The 21,454-nt window shown below is 32.2% G+C and overlaps 1 protein-coding gene across 1 annotated transcript in view; it reads right to left on the bottom strand.

Moving 5' to 3' along the window:
- Positions 1 to 13,913, bottom strand: part of jef (major facilitator superfamily domain-containing protein 6 jef) — a 90,811-nt gene extending 76,898 nt beyond the window's left edge. The window contains exon 1 of the mRNA XM_035349910.2: positions 13,620 to 13,913. The gene's annotated coding sequence lies outside the window, so the exon portion shown is untranslated. The remainder of the gene's footprint in view (positions 1 to 13,619) is intronic.
- Positions 13,914 to 21,454: the final 7,541 nt, after the last annotated feature.

Here is a 21,454-nt window from a genome sequence, read left to right as displayed (position 1 = left end):
AGACTGACTCAAACAGTAATATTTGTGTATTTGAAAATATAGGAGAAACATTACGAAACTTCATAATGCTATTTAAGCTAATCGTTTAAGTGTGTGTGTGTGTATTGAGAATACGGCAAAGCACACTAGGGCTATCTGCCCAAGGGGAGGGATGCCTTTCGTGGAGGACTTTCTAAGGGAAACTGGCTCGTATACACGTTACACACGGGGAAAACCACGAAAACGCCCATGCTGCCAGCCCGTTCGCGGGATTCGAACCTTGGACCGAACTACCAGTGTTTAGCGATTTTACCGCTCGGCCGCTGGTGGGCCCCCTAATCGTTTAAGAAACTTCTAGACTCAGGTATTATGATATGTAGCATGTAAAGAAAATGTGAATTTTCAGTTGTCAGCGCTCCGCAGTGGGAGTTAAACAAGTAATTCTAACTGTCATATAAAATATCCTCTAGTAGAATTATAAAACTAATTATCTAAATTCTAGAAGTCTGTGATATAATGACGTCACATCTTTGCATTTCTTATCAAATTTCACATCGGTTGCTATATCAGGTCTGTTTTTATCTATGTAGCAGCGTCAAGTAAAGCAAATGTTGGCATTTATTCGATAAAAATGACTGCTTCTAGCAAAAAACATCTATAATATTTCATTTTTGTTGATCACAGTTTCAGAAAATGGCTGTGCTTCGGCGTAACATGCAGACGTGGTAATAGTCGAAAAGTTAGTTTTGCCTGCAAAAGAATGGTTTTTCCGCATAAATTTATTATCAGGTATTCGAATATTTGTAACACATGTTTTGGGTTTAAAAATATTTTAAAAGAATTTTTTTAAATTTCTTTTCTGTCTTATTTTAGAATTTTGTTAAGGAAAGATACTTCAAAAAGAGAAATACATTTCTTTTCCGTTCTTTTATATTTAAACAGAAATAAGAATTATATACAGTGCTATCAAAGTTTAACGTTTACACTGAATATAAGAACATAGAATAAAAAAAAAAAGGTATTTTATCAGCTAACAGTTGAAAAGAAGTGATGTTGTTACATTGTTACTCGAAACATATTCAAACTAAATTTAGTATTGCGAGGAAAAAACCTCATGCAAAACAGAACGATAAAATCAGAAAGAAGTGAAACTGTAAAATTAATCACTGAGCAAAAAAGCGCAGGGAACATTCGAAATTGAAACTGTTAACTATATATAGTGACAGTAATATTTCTAAAATGAGCTTTCAAATAATATGACATAAGATGAAAAGCATGATTAAGTTATTTAGCTCCAGAGCTTGTCAACATTTAAAAGCTTCTCAAGACCATCCGTTAACACTGAGGGAAATAATTTGGATGAATGACAAAAATGAACACCTGCTCTCTATATATTCAGAATTTAGGTTATTTTTCTGTGGATATTTTCAAAAATGTAGGCACAGATATGAAGGAAGATTAGTGATCTTCCTTCAAGTCTATGCCTAATTCTGAGCTTTTGAGTTACTAGATCCTTTATTTTTAAAATACCTATCACATACTATTTAAAAGAACGTAATTTTGCATACAACCGTTCTATTATTAAAGTATTTGGCAATATATATCACTTACTTTCACAGAGGTAAATTGTTTGTGCCTAGAGGAGTGAGAAAGAAATTTCATTAAATGGATATTTCGTTACAGGTAAACATAAAAAAATCTAACATAAAGATCATTTCCAGAACCTTCTGTAAGTCGACATTATTTTCTAAGAAACAAGACGGAACTTAATGGGAATTGTTCGCATTCCTAGGTAATGTAAAAATAGAAAATTTCTGATTTGGATTTACTCAGGTTCATAGTGACCTTGTATTAGAAATCTGTGTCCCAAGAAAATTGACAAATGTGCTGGAATTTAAATTTAAGGCTGATGGAACTCATGAACAATTATTATCAGAATAAAAATTAGTCGCTTAAAAATTTTACTCGTTTGTATCCAGTTTTATTTACAACCCAGTTAGCACATCAGACTTAAGTCAGATAAGCCTAGAAGCTTTCGCTTTACATTACTATTGTAAGTAATTGGTTAAATTCCATCGTAGTCTCGAAACAATCATCAATAAATAAAAATATTTAGGAAAAAAAAATTCTACAAGTATTTATGCATTTTGTTAATTTAAATATGCATCTGTAAAGTATTCAATTTACATTTAATTACGCAAAGTTTCATTGATTACAGTGGAATTTTTAATTAAGGAAACTTTACTAAGTAAACAAAAATGTATTAAGTCGATCAGTAGGTAAACTGGGAAGTACTAAAAATAGCGCTTTCGACCGACAAGCTTTTGCTATGTCAGGTGTATAAGACATTCAGGTACTAAGAGATGGCGTTGGCACGTCTAAAACATGCGTAGGAATATAAAAAAAACATTTAATAAGATAGCTCAGGAATTGCAACAGTGCACCAAGCAAAACTAGTGATGTGTTAGGAGATTTGAATTATTAAAGAAATGAAATCTCTACAAGTTCATGGTTGAATGAGAATTCAGCACCGTGATAGACTAAAGGTCATACATGCAGAAGGTATGAATGGACTGAAAAAAATGAAGTTCAGCTTGAACAATATACAGACATGTTACTCAAACTTTGGTCCTCTAATCCTGCTCTTGAAGTTTTCTTAGGTATCCAAAATGAGACAAAAAAGTAAAACTTAGATTAACCACGTGTACCAAATGAAACTCTCAGAGTTTGTAAATTGCATATGGCAATTGTCTGCCAATTTTTCTCCCCAAATTGACATTTTATGAAATTTAATACCGGTTACTGTAGGTACTGTCATCCCACTCTAATCTTAACAGCAAAAGTGGAAATGTACCGAACTTTCTTTTCATGCTATTATGATTTTATTAATAGTTGTGAAGACGCATTGAAATGTCACGTACACCTAAAAACTGCCTTTATTCAAAATCTGGCATATTTATGCATTAGAGTTTGCATTTGTGTTTCCGCAGGCGAAGAAGAGAATAGTTTTAGCTTCTACCTAGTCCGGGTGAATCAGATCCAGAAACTCAAATTAGAATACTTTCGTATTTTTTTTTGTAGCTAATCACATGTAACTTATTAAGAAATTATTTGCATTGTTGATTCACTGTAGTATTCATAGTAGTATTAATAGTAGTATTAATAGTAGTAGTCCGTAAATCGAGTAGTGTATTAATTGTCTGAAATCCTTATGTGATGGACACTAGCAGTTGTCTCTGTTACACAGTGCCCATTGTCTATGATGAAAATTGTCTTCAAACCGGATCTCTGAAGAGAAAAGAACGCGGTGGTACTTTTCAATTAGGCAAAGCTAATAGCGTAGAATCTGGGTGTTGTGTTGTTGTCACTTGCCTGACAGTAACATCAGAACAAGCCCGCAAAATTCATCGTGGCAAGGAGTGCAAGATTGCGCCTGTCGTTGGCAAAAGCCTTGAGCATCGTATAGGTGATAGTACGACTTTACTCAGCTCCGCCTCCAATTTTGATGGAGAGCGCCCAGGAGGAATGGGTCCGAGGATCTCCCACACTTCTTCCCTTCATCCATCAACCTCTCGAGAAGACTTTCGGTTTGCAGCGTATTTATAGTGAGCCCATACCGCACAGACAATATACATTTACAAACATTCATGCCTTCTCCAGGATTAAAATCCGAGCCCTTCGGTACATCAGTCAGCATCGCTAACCGCTATCTCGGTTGGTTGCCGGAGAATCTGAATGTGATTATGATATTAATATCAATGATGCCAGAGCTATTGAAGTAACATCTAGTGCTACTTGTATATATTAAAAAAATCGTAAATATGGCACATATTATTTGAAATTAGTATTTACTTGGTGTGACAATGGGAGCGAATCTAAACCTGAGAACTTTGGAAGTTACAAAGTGTCTGCAAACAAGTGTACGAAACTCAAGAAACTGAAACGGCATTCAAAGAAGAAACATGTAAGTGTAAAGAGTAAATGCTTCGAATTTTTACAACGACGTGATGAAGAACTGAGTAAAGAAGTCAAAATGTTTTCTAATATTATATTTCGAAACTAAAAAGGTCTTAGAAGCTTACTATATGTAAGTCTTCACATCGCAATGAGCGGGATACCCAATTCTATTAGTGAGACCTTGATACTTCAAGATACAAAAGGTAGAATTAAAAGAACGTTTAGAGAAATCTTTTCTAGGGCCATTGATCGAATTATGCATAGTTGAGTTGTATTATAGGTATGAATTTAATAATGGTATTCACGAAAATATGGTATTTTTGAAAGTTATGCCAACTTATATAACTAAATGACAAATTTTTACATCCCTAAATAAGTACGCGGAATATGAAATTCATTAAAAAATTTTTTTCTTGATTCAGATGAGGTTCGGCGACAGACTTTGTGACTGACACTTTGTGAGGCACTGCGATTTTATAAGTACAGTTAGAGCTGCTGACCCTCTGTTTCATTAACACGGAAGCCTTGGCTAACCAGGTATACCAACTAAATTCAAAACCGTGTTAGATGGACAGCATTAAAATAACCAACTTTATAAAACGCAAAGCCTCCGAACAGCAGAATATTTTCATTACTTTGTGATGGCATGGGTAGCGATCACAAACAGGTTCTTTCTTCGTTCTGTACTCCACTGTCTTTCACGGGGTAAGGTACACACTAGCTCTTTGGCTTAAGACAATAATTCCTGTAATTTGTAAACGAAATTAATGAAGTTTTTATATTATTTCTTACGAATTACATGCGGCTGACATAAATTTAGATGTATTCTCAAAACTGAATAAATTAACCTCTAGTCTAATAACTCTTTCACTGTTCTCAATGCCCACGAGAAAATAAACTAGTTTAAGAAGAAATTTGGCTTGTGGGTTAGTTGTGCAAAACAGAGAATGCTTTCACCATTTTCATACCTTAGAGTCGTTTTTAGTAGACAATGATATCGTTATTCAAAAATAATTACGTAATAACTTACGTTCAGATTGCTGAACTCTGAGGTCGCATTTGGAAACCTATTTTCTAAGTGGTAAATATACCAAAATTTCATGGGTTCGTGATCCTTTTGAGTGTGATATTCAAAATAACAACACTGACAGCAATGAATGAAGGAGAACATTTAATCGAACTTTCGAATGACGCAAGACTTAAAATGAAACTATAATGGATATATACATTTCTGGATCTCTTTATCAATGAAAAGAGTGTAGTGGACGGTATAATCAGGCTTTAAAAATAATAATTTAGTTTGTTTTTATGTTCTTCTGTGTGAGAAAGGGTTTGTATGACTAACACAAATAAAAACTAAATATCGAAAACGACTTAATATATGTGCCAATCTTAAACTGAAGTTTACCAGTATACATCGAAGCACAGAATAGCTACGCAAGAATCGTCAAACTCATCCATGTTGTTAATGTGAGCGAGGACATTTATTTAATTTTTTGTTAATAAGATAAAGTATGCCCAAACTCTAACAACCTTGAATTATTAAAAACAAATATAAATTTTCGGTTCGCTAAATTACTTAATATTAATATAAAATTAAATGAAATTAATTAATTGTATTTAAAAATAAGAAGTAACATATGCCAAATAAATTGCTTCCAAAAGGGACAAGAGAAGGTAGTCCGCGGAACATTCTAATTTAAAAAAGTAATTCGCATTTGTCAAAACATTTGAGAAACCCAGGCGTAGAGGATTCTCCTTGCTATAGTCCAGAAGTTATAAAAACAATAATTCGGCAATGGAAAATATGATAAGAGAACAAACACCCAAGCAACACAATGACGAAAATGGCATCCCTGTCAGATATTAATGCTTATCAGCCTATTATGTCATTCATGATCAGTTGAAAAATGCGCACAAATTCTGCACACAGGAACATTACACTTAAGTGAAAGACAGACAAGTCGATGCTTGTCAAGTGCTTTTCACCATCTGTATAAGTATTTTTGTAACATATCTATGCTATAGAAGAGAAAATGCTACACTTCTGAGCGGAATATTTTTTCGAATAACGAGGTTTAATCGGCGGCGAATGAATGGTTGTGCATCTGTCAAAAAGATTTAATTTTCTTCGATATTTACGCTTCTCAAAAGTTGGCATAAATGAATTGAACTAGATAAGAACTAGGTGAGAACAGCAATATTATAATAATTTTAGTTTCTCATACACTGCAAGCAATTAATTCCGATTTTCGAATGAACACGGTTATACGACATTAAATTATATAGAAAGACCATTTTTAAAGATTTTTGAGTACAATTTGTATATTTTCAACATTAACGTATTTGAAAATGAAAAATATTGCAGCATGTGAATTAACAGCAGGGAGTTTTTGGGTAAGTCAGATTACAGCAGGAGTAAAAACTATTTCTATCAACAATTAAACTAGGAACGGTAAGGATCTGAACATATTTTTCCGAGTATTATTAGAGGAGATACCTTTTAAATTAAAACTGGAGTCAAACCTGGTTGGCTTCAGTTTATCAGGTACTGACATCTCTCAGGCGATGAAAAATGCACTATTGATGGACTTCCAAAAAACGCTTTATTAATTGTAATAATTGTCGCTTCAACTTAACACACGAAATGCATTTAGAATATGTAACATCTTAAAAAATAATGGCATTTAGTTTTGTGCTGCACGGCGGCGCCATTTCAGAACTCTAAATACACTTTAGTTCAATTTATAATGGCATCAATCAGGTTACTTAAATATTCACAATGTGATTCTCATGTAAATACATTAATATTTAATTAGGTATTTTAAATTTTATGTTGTTTGGCAAAATTTTATTTTTGTAATTTTCTGTTACGTTTATACTGAGAAAATCCTGAGTGGAGACGAAAATTTTTTAATTCATTTAAATAATTTTAAATATGAGAACAAAATCAATAATGAATATACAGACTATTATGTGGATTAATTTGGTAATGTACTATTTATTGATATAAAGCATTGTTAAATACAAATATTAACTGGCTAAACAAGAGTTCAACCTTCTTAATTCTATGAATGTTTACTGTAGATTAATACATCTCAATTCAAATATATTTTAATAAGACAAATTATGTTGAAATTCACCATAGGATGAGAAAATAGAATTTGTAGAATTCAAGTCTCATGAATTCAATAAATTTCATTTAGTGTTGGGAAAAGTTTTATTAGTAAACGCTAAATATTAAACCTGAGAGGTATAATGAAAACCCAGGAGTTTCATATGCATTAATAATACATTTTTTATATTTGGAAAAGTAGTCTCCGGAGTGCAAGAAGGAAGATGTTTTTGAAAAATAATGTGCCTGAAAAGATAATTTAATGAAAATGTAATTAGACAGTTAATATACAGGGTGGTTATAATTAAAGTGGCCCTATTCAGACTCCTTTAGAACCTGCTGCACTTATTCAATTTTGATGAAATTTGGTCTATGGACCATGGGGAAACGATTTCTGCAATAAAAAATAGTTCAAACTTTGACCACCAGAGGGAATGTGGCGCCTAACGAAGGACAAAAAATCTGTCAGAATCATTAAAATGTATTCAATTACAGAATGTGCTCAATGTGTGCTCAACTGACATCGATTACGTGTTAAAAGCGCATTATAGCGTATTCAGTGGTAGCGCGAAGTAACTCTCGAGAGATTTCAGCAACATGGCATGTAATGCTGGCTTTCAACTCAGGTAAAATCCTAATTCCTCCTCCATAAACACGGTATTTTAGGAATCCCCACAGCCAGAAGTCATAGGCATTTAAATCGGCTGAATGAGAAGGCCAGGTATCCGGAAAAGCTCTGGATATTACACGATTTTCGCCAAGGTTAGCTCGAAGCAGTTCTTTGATTTGGATCCCAAAGTGGAGAGTTGCTCCACATTGCACGAAGACAGTGGTCTGAAAACATTACCGTTCATGTAAAGCAGGAATGACTTACTGTCGAAGGAGTTCACTGTACCGTGCACTCGTGACAGGGCACATTTTAGGACGTTGAGGGGTGAGAGTTTCAAAGAAAAACGGTCCGAGGTTAAAATCAGCAGTAAATCCACACCATGCAGTCACATTGTTATTGCAGGTGAAGCACCCCATATGCGGCAATTTTATTTATTCACAGCTCCATATAAAGAAAAGTGCGTCTCATCTGACCTTAGAATTTTCCTAGGCCACGGATCATCAACATTTTTGCCAAAAATCAGCAAGCAAATTCAGAGCGTGTGTGGTGGTCTTGAGGTTGCAGCCTTTGCACCAATTAAGTAATCTGTAAGGGCATGATTAACGATGACAAGAATGAGTTTCTTGCTCTGACTGCAAGTCACTTTATAGGTTTGGCTAATTTGCATAAGGAAGTTTTGAAAATTGCCATCTGGTGGTCAAATTTTTAACTATTTTTGATTTCAAAAATCTTTTTCCCATAGCGCATATAACGTATATACAAAGTTTTCATCAAAATATGATAGGCAGAACGGATTCTACAGGTGTCTGAATAGGGTCACTTTAATTAAAACCACCCTGTACTTCAAATAGAGAGGTAATATAAAATGTATTTTTCGAGTTTCGCCATTTGTATTCACTGTATAAAAGCAAGAATAAGATCTGAACCTCTAGGAAAATACCTTATCTACAAATTAACAGAAACACACGTTTTGCTTACGGCTATTTTAATTTAGCTTTTTATAATATTTGGAGTTAAAATTTCATCGAATTTGGTTTTCTTTCGATTTGTTGATAAGCTATATCCAGCCGTCGTATTTCTGTTTTTTACATGCTATGTTTTAACTTTCTTTTCTTTCTAGTTTTATTTTTCACAGGGCCTTTCATCTTGATCTAGTTCTTCGAAGAAGCACCTAGTCACTGATTCTCAATCATAGCTTCATCATCCAAACGGAAGAATGTTGACAGGACAAGAAATGGTATTTAGGATCCTGATTGTAGAAGACGTTTTATACGTTAAAATTTATTGCATGCTGAACTTTCTAAAAGGTAAACCAAGGATTAATAAAAAATCATAATTAGAAAGCTGGATATGAATTATAATTAAGTTTTCATTGATTGACTGGGAATGACAGTAGATGTTAGAGAACATAGTTGCATTTAAACATAAAATTTGATAAATTGCACTGTGTTTGGAAAAGAAGTGCAGACATAAATGCATATATATAAATTTTGCATGCCTTACTCTGTTGTGTGCAAACTTCTTATCTCAGACTTTTGACAGTCTTTTGAAAAGTAGATATTTAAATGTAGACTTAAATTAATTCCTGAAATGCGCACTGTAAAGGTGATTTCTACCTTATGAACTTGATATTAATCAATCAGTATTCCTTTTCATTCATACAACTTGCAGTTAAGTAGATACATTAAGCATTAAATAAATAAAAAGGCTACTTTAATTAAAATTAGCATGAAAAAGTGCAATACAAAATAAATTTGGAAATATCAAGTTTAAAACTCGCAATTTCAATAGCGACTAGATAAATACATCTTCTTCCGGTAGATGTAATTTTATATAAAATTAGTGCCAGTCTAAAGGTTTCTTATGCCAATTTGACCAACCTTAAATTTGCTTGAGTCTTTCACGCATATCAAACGGTATATTGTCATATGAAAGGTGCATGCAACATGCTGTTCGTGTTCTCAAGGCATAGCTAATATTGTTATAGTGACATAATCTTAATAATACATATTTATTTACTAGAAATACAGAAACAAAAATCCATTATTACTTTCATTTCCTTTACCGCAAAAGATAGGATTCTTTTTCAAGCTAAATTCGTTTTGAAGCTTATAAAAAGAAATAGAGTGAAAAATCAGATATAACCAGTTTACAGCTTCTGTAAAAAGGAATATAAGTATGATAAATTTCAAAATCTCTTTGTTGTAGTAAAGAAAATAAACTTATCCACATTTTATGTCATCTATTTTGAGTACCAAAGAAATGAACACGATCACTAGGCTTTTAGTTTTCCTCTGAGGAACAGTTATACATGATTTTTATTCCAGCGATCTCAATCTGGACAGGCAATTCTGATTGGTCACTGCTAAAAGAGATTCCTCAATTGCATCCCGGTTTATTGATTATCAACCATTACAGACCTTCTCCTGGCAAAAGAATTCATCTTTGTCCTTTCATCTTTGTCCTATCAAATATATTCAAAGGTTCTAAGAGGAAAGCAGCATAAGAATATTTATAGCGTTAAAAATCGTATATAAAAAGTTTTGATTTTTATTTCTTGATTACTTATTTGTCGCATACACATGCAATTGCAAGGAAACACTAAATAATATAACAGAAATTTTTATTAAAATTATTAAAAAATATAGTCGTGATTTCCAAGACCTTATACGAGGACAGAGTCAAAAAATAAATATTAAGAGACTTGGTTTATAAACTGAAAAGGAAACTGTGGGATAGTGTCTGAAATTTTACTTTTGTTTCAAAGAATTTGAGCAGATCTGTCTATGAAGCACCATTTTGTAAACTTTATATCAAGCGGATTATTATTTTATTAAAATATAATTTATATAATTAATTAGTAAAAGATATTTTAGAGCAAAAGTACTATTTGCGTATAAAAGTGTTACTCTTGATAATAAAACACTTTTTTGTCCTCTTCAGGATTTCTTGTCTTTAAAACAATACTCATACCTTTTAAACCTATATGTGAGAAATTTGTCTTGATTAAAATCTTCTGCAGATAATTTGTATATGCGGCACGTAGTTGGTGACCCTTGATATTAGTGATTAAAGTAGCGCACAAGGCTTATTGATTTACTGTGCAATTATGCTGCTACAAAATCCAATCTCAATGATTTTTTTTTGTCATGTCGAAGTGGTGAAGAATGGAAATTTGGAATGAATATAAATGTTTTTTTCTTTTAAACTTGTGTATGCTATAACCTGATTTCTGTCTGATGATTTGAGTTGTAGCACATTTAACAAGGAATATACCGAAAAAGAAATATCCATAATAACAAGAAAGATCTTTCTTCTTCCTGACACATTTATATTTTAAAGGTTCAGAGCTTTATTGAGAATTTAACATGCACGATTCAGCTAACGGGGAATTTCCGAAACAGTGGGTTGCATCTAAATTTCTGAACAGAATTGAGTTCTGTAGCAATTATCAGGTGTTCCAATTTTCTTTACTGGTTTTAATTTGTTTTTGTTTTCTATAATGGAGATAGCAAATGTTCGGAAAATTATCGTCAATTCTTAGAAAGGCTATTTAACACTGGAAAACGAAATAATCAAACAAAATTATACGAATTTTCTACTTGTAAAAAAAGGTTGAAGTTGCGTTTCAGTGTGAACTAATTATGTTTTCTTAACCTTTGTTATATTTAGAAATTTGAGGCCCATTCTTTTACAAGTAGAAAACTGAAACTAATTTTGGCTTTGTTTTACTGACTGTTTTGTTCGGTTTTTCAAAGTGTCTGAGAGCAGGAAGAAAACAACTTAAGTATGTTTCAATTTTGTATACATATTTTAATTTTGTAGCTGCAGACTTCTTTAAATTCAGATAAATAATAGCAATTTTAATGAATATATAAAGTAAAAATGCTATTAGTTGTGTTTTTAGAAACGATTTTATTTCATTAATAGAGATTTTCAGTTACAAAATAATATAGTAGATACATACACATGAAACAGGTTTTAATTGCTAGAAAGAAAAAGGACTTAACCGGATGAAAAGAGGCACTGCTGTAAATCTAATGGTAAACCAAAGTGTAATAACATTAACTAAAAATGAGGGAGTAAGTCCTAAAATTAATCAGAGACAGAGCAAAGTAGAAATAAAATATGTTATTTTTAGGAGTAAAAGCGACTTTAAAAGTTTACAATAACTATTTTTAGGAAGTGCATAAGCAAATTTGTTTCAAAATGATTAATTTTAATAAAGACTTAATATATAACTTTCGTGCAATGTTGTTGTTGTTTAAGAAACGCCATCTTTCATAAGAAAGAAAAAAATTAACAATGTAGTAAGTAAACTATTACAAACATTTGGCATATAACAAAAGGTTTTGCGGTTGATTTGAAGTCGGTGCTGTATGGTACAATAACTAGAAAGGTAAAACTCTATTTCAGGGAATACATATTAATTTCAAAATCATTAAAACGCCTTTTAAAAATGTCATAAATAACTCAAAATATATTATTATCTTTCGTAAATATATCATTAATTAAAAATATAGGTACTTTTCCGTTTTGCCGGCGCAAACGATAAAGTCGCCAATAATGGTTTAACTGATGCCAGACGAAATATCTTCGCTGGTAACCTTTTACGCCTCAGTTTCAAAACAAGTTGAAGCCATTTCTTATCAGATTGTTTCTTTCAATACTGGCATATAGAATTTTTACACGATATTTAAATTTTATCCCCTAAGACAATTCACGGTAATAAGTCAATTAGAACGCAATTACACCGCTCATCCGAAGGCGAAATCAAGTGTTAAATTCATCAATTCTAATGAGAATGCACTAGCGAAGTAAAGCACTGCGGTTTTACATAATTTCTGAGTAAGCTATTCGTACGAACTGAAATAATTCTTGCATTTAAACTTGTATTCCAAATTAAGATTTAACTTGAAATTAATGTAGATAATTACTGAGCGAATTAGATTTTAGTAGCGTAGTTTACGTGAGATGAGATCACTTGGGGTCACGTGATACGAACCGGCGAATCAGGATTTTGAACCATGAAAGCATAGTAAATTCTTAAATTAATGTCTTTTTACAAATTTATTGTCTTTATTTATTGGCTTTTTATAAAATTTTAAACCATATTAAAATGTTTATGCCTTCAAAATAAAAAAAAATTCTTAGAATTAACATTTTTTATGTGTATACTGTATGTTGTCGCCAACAAAGTCTGCTTGGCGAGATTTGCGCCGGCGAAACGGAAAAGTACCAAAATATATTATTACCTCTCGTAAATATAGCATTATTTCAAAGTTTACATGATAATTACTTCAAATTGCACATTAAGTACATAATTTGCTTTTAAAATATTGCAAATGTGTGAGAAACATTTGTTTCGCTTGATAAGAAAAGCAATGCATCAACGTTCATATTTCAAAAGAGAAAATAATAAAACTTACCTTCATATTCATTTTTTTGCTTATTTCTACTATTAAAAGCAATTACTTTCCTTAAGTATTTATCATTGTATAACAGGAATATGATTCTGTACTATTTATTATTAAAAGAAATTAAATCACAGTTTAATTATGTTACACAAATACAATTCACGAAAACATTTCAGACATGAGAAAAATAGTGCTAAATATATGTTATGATATAAAGCAAGATGTTATAAAAATTTTTGATAAAGCGCATAAATAACATTCTAAGAATATTTTTAACCTTTCAAAGCAAAAGTGGAGAAGAATTCTGCTTAATATTCAATAACTCCGACTAAAAGTTTTTTGCAAAATGAGTCTTTTTGTAAAAAAGTATAAGGTAACTCAATTAACTTAATTCCTTCCATTACCGGTTTATGGAGCACGTAATAAGACGCATATATCAATTATGCTAAGAACAAAGTGTGCTGTCAAACTACATGTCAGAAAAATTGTTTAATACGAAGATTGACCATACGTTTTCTTAGTTAAAATAACATATATTTACCTGACATCAAGACTTCGCTATCCCTTGAAGGTTAATTCTGATCATGCAGTTCTCTAGTGCGGATGAATACCTGTATCCTTTCCTCTGTACCTTAAGATTTGGGTTGTGATTAGTCTGAATGTAGTACTTTAACAATAGTTAAAGCAAGTAATAATTCTACCAATTTAAGCATTTCCTTCATAGGTGAAACCATATTTAGTTATAAATAATGATTTTCTTCATTTTTATTAATGCAGAGTATTCTGACCGCTTGGAGAGGATTTAATGTTATGCTTTAGAACTCAAGAGTCGGCGGATTTTGTGATGATTTGATACCTAGACAGTGATCAATAAACTGTGTGAAAAGAAAAGTGTAAGCGAGGATAGAGCGCCATCTATTCGTGCGTTTTGAAACTAAAAGGAATTCGAATAACTCGTTGGATGAATAAGATCGAATGAGATTTAATAATCAAATGGCCACTTCTACAGCTTCTATAAAAACTGTAAGCAAGTGTTTTGAATGATCAAATTAGGTTCGTTTATGTAGGCCAAATTAGTTTTCTATTTCCATTCCCCTTCTTTTTTAGCAACATTCCCAATGTTTATTAAAATTAATCACATCAGATATTCAGTCCTATTTAGTATGAAAAATTCAGTGTTCATTCAATATTCGTGTAATATAGGCATGCGTAACATACGGCTAGATATGGAGGCACTTTTCGGTCCACTGTCTAATTAAAAGTACTCATAAAATTATGATATTGAAGAGCTACATGAATAGTTTTAAGTTACGAGTTCATTTTTAATAAATACTATATAAATAAATGTATATCGTATAACAAACGCATTAAAACCGAAACTGTATCTCATATATTTGAAAATCAGTTTGTTAAAAGCTATATGTCTTACTTTCCAGCTTGCTGACAGAGTATTTTTAATAGACATCAAATGATAGAGCGTAAAAGTATAAGAAACATATAACAGTTTTAATTGCGAAAAAGTAAGCAATTAACAAATAAAGATCAAGTTTGTATACAGATTTTCTATTTTACGCGATTTCGCTCTTTAGAGTTAACGAAAGAAATCCGAAGGGGATTTGCACTTTTACGGAGAAAGATTAAAATCGCAAGTAAGACTGAGCATTTATTTTATGAAATGGTGGCAAAACCACGTATATTAGGCACAGCATATGGTTTAAAGCAATTTTTCGAAACATTTTGATTGCCTGCGAAGAGTTGTATGACACATAACACAATAGTGTATTGCTCATTGCTTTATTTTCAGTTGCATTCTCAGCCTCATAAAACTGCTGACACCAGCGCCTTCCCATGGATACATATCAGAGACTGCCATGGAGAAACAGCACCTCAGGTTTCGGTCCGAGTTCGGTCTCTCTTCTCCTACCACCAACCATTTAAAAGGACTTTTGGCTCACTGTGTACTTTGGGTGCCCTTGCAACACACATACTATACGCTTACAAAACCTCCATGTCTTCTCCCGGATTCGAAAGCGGGATCATTGGTATGGCAGTTAGCTTCGCTAACGGCAAGTCCTTTTGAATTATTTTGTTAAGCCAAGTATAGTATAGCCAAGTATAACCAAGTATAGTATAGCCAAGTATAGGCAGGTATTGATTCTGCAGACGCAATGATCTGATAGATTCAAATGATTGTAAGACATATATAATAGGTGATCCTCACTTTCTCTCGACCATATCTTAGACCTTATCTCATTACTGAATATATGACTCCTCCACGCCCCACCGTGACCAATGCTACTTTTCAACTATAGAAGTTGAAATTAATCTTAATGTGAAAACAGAAGAGAAACACGCCAAGTGACACATGGAATTAGTAACATACAACCTTGAGTTTGGCGCAGATTTATGGCAAGATCTCAATCGATTTCGAGAGGCAAACAGGTACAACTTCCTCTTCATCAGGAGCAAAGAAATGTGCAAGAATCACAGATTTCTTTGGTCCTGACGAATAGGGACCTGTACATGTTTACCCCCGAAATCGATTGAGATCTTGACATAGATCTACGCCAAACTAAAGGTTGTTGCGTTACTAATTTTATAATCATAATATGCTATTTCTAAAGGACGTATTTATTATATAATTCTTTCCTTTATTGGTACTTTAGTTTTAAGACATGTTTGATAAATTTTGATAAACGCTTTAGTGTGATCTGAGTATGTTCATAGAGTTTTACTGCATTAATTAATAGCATTGTTTCTTGGCTGTATGCCATTCCGACTTATGAAAGGTTTCAAAGGAAAGTTAAAATTAAGAAATTATGTGAGTGGCATAAACTCTATTTTTTATTGAAGCAGATCTACCTGCTGAGCATCTAATGGAAGTTAATGATTTGCAGCATTATTGGTAATTATTGAATCAAGTAGGTAATTACTAAATATTTATGTTCATCTGAATAAGGTTAAAAATTGGACAGTTTTGCTATCAGACGTGTTTTTAATCTTATACAAGTGAGATTTTGTTTGGGCTTGTAACAACAGGTGTTTTCAATGATCAAATTGGGGGGGGGGGGAGGAGACTAAATAGTGTTCGAACTTTTTCTTCAGTAAGAGAACTGGTTCATTTATACAAGCCAAATGAAGCATGCAATTTCAAATATGACATTAAAATTTCATAAAATAAAGGCAAAGCAAATGGAAAACAGAAAACATTTCACTGATTAACAAACGGTTTTCATATATTTTAGATAAAATGTTATATCAGCATTTGTTTGTAAATAATGTAAATTAGAAATTTGATTGAAACATCTAAAAAATTTTAGATATAAAACAAATGCAGCGCAAATTATATTAACTGTTCTTGAGTTGAATTTTGTTACTAAATATTAAGAACATTTGTTGCATGCACACTGCTTCCACAAAAGTACTTACCCTGGCCAACCGCAGGCTTTAGATAGTACTTCTAATTATAAAAAATATTTTAAATGACACAGAGATTCATGTTTTTCTAATTTTAAATTTAAAAGAAATGAATTTTTATATAATACGAAATCTACACTTTTTATATGCTCCTCCAGTTTCTATGTTTATAGCCTGGAAAATTTTGCATTCTTTATAGAAACAAAACACAAAAAATTTGAATCTCTTGGGGCAAAAATTAATGAAGATATTTAATTTCAAAATTTGCGATGTTTGATGTCATTTTGAATTCTCATTGAGGAATTGCTTAATACATTAATTAGAATAATTCGAAATTGATTCCCCCCCCTTAAATGCTATTCAGTGAATTTTCTTGTATATGGTATGCCAAAAGAATTTTAAAGTAAGTAATTAATAAGTTTTCAGAGTCTAAAAATACGTTTTTAATGTTCTAATGAATTTTGTTACTTTAGAAATCGTACAAAAAAGTAATTAAAATACAAATATTTTTAGTTTTTAATTAATGTAAATAATATTACAATTTGGCTACGTGTCAAAACTGATGTTGAGAATGTTTTCTAGAATACAAATGCTATAAGATACTATGAATATGATTTCTATTTTGAAGATCAATATTTTCATTTCATATTTCATAATAATCTGTACAGAAATTCCCTTCACCTAGTTTCTTAATATCAGAAATCTTTTTCTAAACGATATTTTATTTTTGATCACAAAATGCAAGTATTCCGTTTTGAGCTAGCGTGTAGCTCCTGAATGTTATTCTAAAATTTAATAACAAATATCCCAGTTAATTTTTGTCGTACGAGAGTCAAACGTTTTGTTTTATTTTAACAACAAGTACAAAGGTTTCTTAAAAATGTCTCGTTTCGGTGATATTTTGGAGGCAAAAGAATTGTTTTGCAGAATGTACTGTAGCCAAACGTCGTTTGCATGCATGACATTCCTAATCCGATTTGAAAACGAGAAGATCCAAGTTCATTCGCCAACTTACCACCGACGAATTAATCAGCTCACCTCTCCCGTTCCGAAAAAAAAAAGGGAAGGAAAGGAGACTTTTATTGAAGTAGAAAAATATACTACACACAGCTGTGAATATGTAATTCTAACAACATGTCTGTGAAATAGCTCTTACCTCTCTGCATGCAAACCTATCTAATTGAACATGCACAAAGAGTCCTAAACAGCTTAGTAATGCCGCTATGGAAAACGTCTTAGAAGAGACATGCTGTCGAAAATGCCTGTCGTGATTGCTACGACTAACAGATTACATATTCTGTCGACAAGACATGCCTGTCTAGCAAAAATAAGCCCAGAGGAGTTATTTCAAAGGTAACTTTAGTTTTCAGTTTGATTACTAGAATCCGCTTCAAAATGCTCTGAAATGTCCCAAAATGCCTTAAAATGCTTCCAAAATGCTCTAAAAACTTAAAAAATGCTTTAAAAGAGGAAAATCATAAAAAATGTAAGAAAATTCATATGGCATCAAACTCAGAGCATTGGTCATAAATAATCAAACTTGAAAGAAATGTACCCATTTGCATCGCAGTTAATACAGAGACGGAATACATAAAGTCCTACTAATAGCTATCTCTAAAATTAAGTTGCTTGTTTCGATATCTAAGGTTTTTTTTTTTTTTTTTTTTTTTTTTTTTTTTTTTTTTTTGATGGACCAAACTTTTGATGCTCGTAATTTTGTTAGATTTGATATTTCCTTTTCATAGTCATACATTTATCTTGAAATCCGAGTTTCAAGGTATTAAATAATGGTCAGGATTTAATTTTACGAGCTGTTATATTAAATCAGTTGTAGTGCTGCAGATAACAAAGTAGGTGTCTAATTCAGAAGTCAAACAACAAAAATCAGCGTTATATTCACAAAATTTTCACAGTGACTGTGACTTTTACTGTGAAAATTTTGTGAATATAACGCTGATTTTTGTTGTTTGACTTCTGAATTAGTATTTATTCGGCGTGTTATTGTGTCTTAATTAAAGTAGGTGTCATTTAAAATATTGCTAAAATCGACAACAGTATATCCAAAAAACAATACAGGGGTCTTTATATACGAGATAATTAAAAGTGTAGCAATATGTATCATAAAATAAATATGTGATTTATGTTGTTTTTGAATAATTAGCTTTAATTCGTGACGTAATGAGTCAAAAAGTTGTAGGGATTTATATTTATTTTAACTAATAACTTAAAGTTTTATTTGAAACTTTCCTATAAGCCTTCATTCCCCTAATTTTCAGTGCCAGAATAGTTAAATGTTGTAGCGCGCGTGAACGAATGCAAATTTTCTAGGTTGAAGGAAGTAGTTAAAAGCCGAGTTTCGGTAGGAGAAAGGGAGAGTTAAGGCTCTAGCTGCCGCCTTCTGCCGTAGGTACGTTTGCTTATTGCTGGTTCAAGTGGCTTAATTGCATTACTTTTCTGTCACTAGTGTAGAAGGGGGTCAAGTTACGGGACCTCGCTGAGCCCTGTAAGTTATACCGCTTGTTAATATCTTCAAATTTTAGTTACTTTATCTGACTTTCAGTTAACGCCCAAGTAGAGGCGAAGTTTGTTAACGTCGAGTTGACGCATTGTAAATTTTAAAGAGTTAATAAAGGGTTTGAATCCTTCTTTTGTGTAGTTTCTTGCTACTCCAGTATACAGATAGAAGTTAACCCACCTGGACTCTACAAAGTGTTAAAAACTCATTTGCGTATTACATATTCCTAAGTTGTCCAATGATCAGGAAGTGGTTATTTGAGAACGTAAAAAGGACATTCAAGTAGCTGTCCGGGTTGCTAATCCATTTACATATCTGCGTCACTATATCCAAACTGGCTTAGTCAGGAAAAAAATGTCCGTGACCTGTTAAAATATGAGTAAGCGCTGATTTGTCAGCTTGCAGTTTTGTCCTAACTTTCGGCATCAGCCGATGGGTGCGTGTCGTAGTTGAATTACACCCTTCTGCCACTGCACACAAAACGATAACTGAGGGTGAATTATTTCAGAAATTTAACTGCTAGTAAAAAGAATGTTCCAGAGGGAAGGTTTCATTGATTTTGCCTGCTCTCTTCCCAGAATACGAGCATGAGTCTGCACTCAGCCTAGAGTAGGCCTCTTCTAGGCTGGATTGTCTAGCTGTATTTTGTGTATTTGACTATCTAAAGGTTTTCAATTTTCCTCTGCTAAGATTAAGTCAAGTTTAGAAGCCGATTCACCTTGTATCACCCTTGAACCCTGTAGCTGACGCTGTAAACAATCAATCACCGCTCCTTTATATCAATTAAAGAAATGGTGAACCGCTGAGGCTACTTTTATTACAATAGAAAGCATTTAATTCTATTGCATTTCAGATATTTTCATTGTAAACATTTAACATGCAATAAAAGTTAGTACTTTTCCAGTGGAATAAAAATGACCTCAGTAATTTACAAATGGTTAACATATATATCTAGAATGCAACAAAGCAACATTTAAAATTTCTAAAATTTCTTTTTTATTATTTCTTATTGTGAATCGTTATGATTAGCTTAAAGATAACGAGAATTATATTGAAAAATGCGCATTAAAAAGTTTTTTCTTTCTGAAAAAGTATTCTGTTCTTTGTTTAAAAATAAAGAAAGGAATACAAAGTATTCGAATAAAGAATTTTAACCTTAATTAAGTTGAAGATTATGCAAGCTTCAACGTTTCTCAGTGAGAAAGATTTGCTTGCATTATTATGCACAGACTTCTGATGACTTGTGGTTGATTTAAAACTATTGAACTGATTCTGCTCCAAATTTCCCGTTTCAATTTTACTTCTTAATTACAATACGGATGAAAAACAAATCTTGCATAAATACGGCTTTTTAGGTAGGCATTTTAACATGATACGGTAAGTGATCTGAAAAAATTGTTCGAATTTTATGAAAAAAGTCTGTTAAAGGTGTTTTATTGAAATTAGTTCTTAAAATTTCAACATAATAAATATTTTTTCTGTTATTCGATTTAAGGAATCTCTCTGAAATTAGGAGTGGTCTCCCACAGAGATTATAAAGTCAACATCTTTGGCAAAAGCTATCAGTTGCAGTATATTTGTTTAACATCTATTCTCTTTCAGCAGTATGATAGAGCATTATGTATATTACAGTTTGATCACAAGCTTCTCCTTTCAATCATGAGCAGCATTTAGGATTTCATAATAACGTCATTGGGGAAACGGGTATCACCGAATTGATTTGTTCGATTGCGTTGCTAATAACCTTGACGCCATGTATTTTGAAATAGATAGTAGATATTGCAACCCATTTCTGCTGGAATTTTCTGGCATTTCCTATTCTTAAACGGATTCTGAACGACTTCTGGAGGATTTCCCCATTTAGAACGAAAAGATCAATATTTTGTGTCCCATATTCCACTCTGGTTTTGAAACAGGAAAATAGCTTAAAAATTTAAGCTCTAGAGTTTATGAAGAGGGAAAATAAAAATGCACTGCATAATTCTACATAAATCAGCAATTCTATTTTAAATGCATACAAGAGAAAAAATTCATGTTACTAAAACTGTAAAATACTTGTTAATATTACTTGTCTTTGGAGAGAAAATCACTGAATTCTGAGGGTCTGTAATGCAGAAAAAAGTAAATTATGGAAGAGAAACTGAATATATCAATTTAGAAAGTAACCCATTTTGCTTCTAAAAATAAAAAATAAAAGACATTATAAAAAAGCTTCCTTTAAATAGCTGCTTGTATTCTAGAAAATATCATTAAAAATCTTAAAGGCACAGCTTTGAGGTACCAAAATTTACGAAATCTTGTACAAAATTTAGGAACTGTTACTAAACTCTGCACGTGTAGAACGTTAAATAATTGTCGTTTGTTGTGGCTTTATTTGACATTCAGGATATCAGGAAGCACTTGTGCCTTCAGCTATACTTGATATAAAAGGAAACAAAAGACAA

Source organism: Stegodyphus dumicola, chromosome 9 (genome assembly GCF_044657685.1).
Source record: "Stegodyphus dumicola isolate Sdum_Otavi_A_Nest chromosome 9, ASM4465768v1".
NCBI lineage: Eukaryota > Metazoa > Arthropoda > Arachnida > Araneae > Eresidae > Stegodyphus > Stegodyphus dumicola.
Note: the sequence above shows the minus strand (reverse complement) of the source record. Positions and strands in the feature narration are given on the sequence as shown.